Raw genomic sequence first — 907 nt, 5'->3', positions numbered from 1 at the left:
GTCACGTGGGCCATTTTAGTATTTTCAGGAAGATTTAAGGATGGAATCAAACGAGGGAAGCGTGTTCAGAACCCTTGTCCCCTTCCTCTGCAAACCATTTCCCGTGGCTGTTACAGCCCAGGAAGCTGCCACCAGCAGGTAGCCTGGCAGTTGGGGCTGTCGTCACTGCTGAATACGTGTTTGTTTTTAAGTTTTGCTGGCATGCTGTCTAAAAGTGTTTGGGAGCAGTGAATATCTGTGTATTCTCCCCACCTGACATGGTGTGGCTGCTCTCGGGACCCACCACAGTGTCGCTTCTTTATAACTAGGGGGAAACAATTAAACAGAACACCTGCTAAAGCGGATCTTGGGTGTTTAGTTCTTATTTTCCAAAAGCAAGCTGGTCATTGTGTCCTTGAGCCTGAAGAAATGTTGCTGATTGGCTGTTTGTTATTTTTTAATAATATATGGCATGTATCCAAGTAAGCATTCCGATGACCTCGACAATCAAATGTGATTCTTGGCTGCAAGGTCTGTGGGGGGATGGCAGGCTGCCAGCCACTCATACATCATTTACAGGTGGCTGTTTCTGACAGGCCAGTGTTAGTTATTGTAAATGAGTGACAGTCCCTATAACTCACCTGTGAGCCTGACTGCTGGCCCAGGGCTCCTGAGATCCCTGCCCCCTTCACGAGCGCTCTTCCCTCTTCAAGAACCACTCTTTCAGCTCCTCACGTGCACGCTGCCTGCCTGCTCATCAGGACGTGGAGCTACCTTGTATGTGATTGACGATAATTAGGTTTCAACTGCCTTCTGATGCAGAAATACACACCATTACAGCATGGCCAGTTCGGCTCCGGCAGTCTTGCTCTGAAAGGGTATTGATTCACTCTTTCGTGTTTTTAAAAGGTCATGGCAATAATTCCAT

The sequence above is a fragment of the Peromyscus leucopus genome, chromosome 3, assembly GCF_004664715.2.
Source record: "Peromyscus leucopus breed LL Stock chromosome 3, UCI_PerLeu_2.1, whole genome shotgun sequence".
Taxonomy (NCBI): Eukaryota; Metazoa; Chordata; class Mammalia; order Rodentia; family Cricetidae; genus Peromyscus; species Peromyscus leucopus.
The sequence above is the reverse complement of the archived record's forward strand: the minus strand, read 5'-3'. Positions refer to the sequence as shown.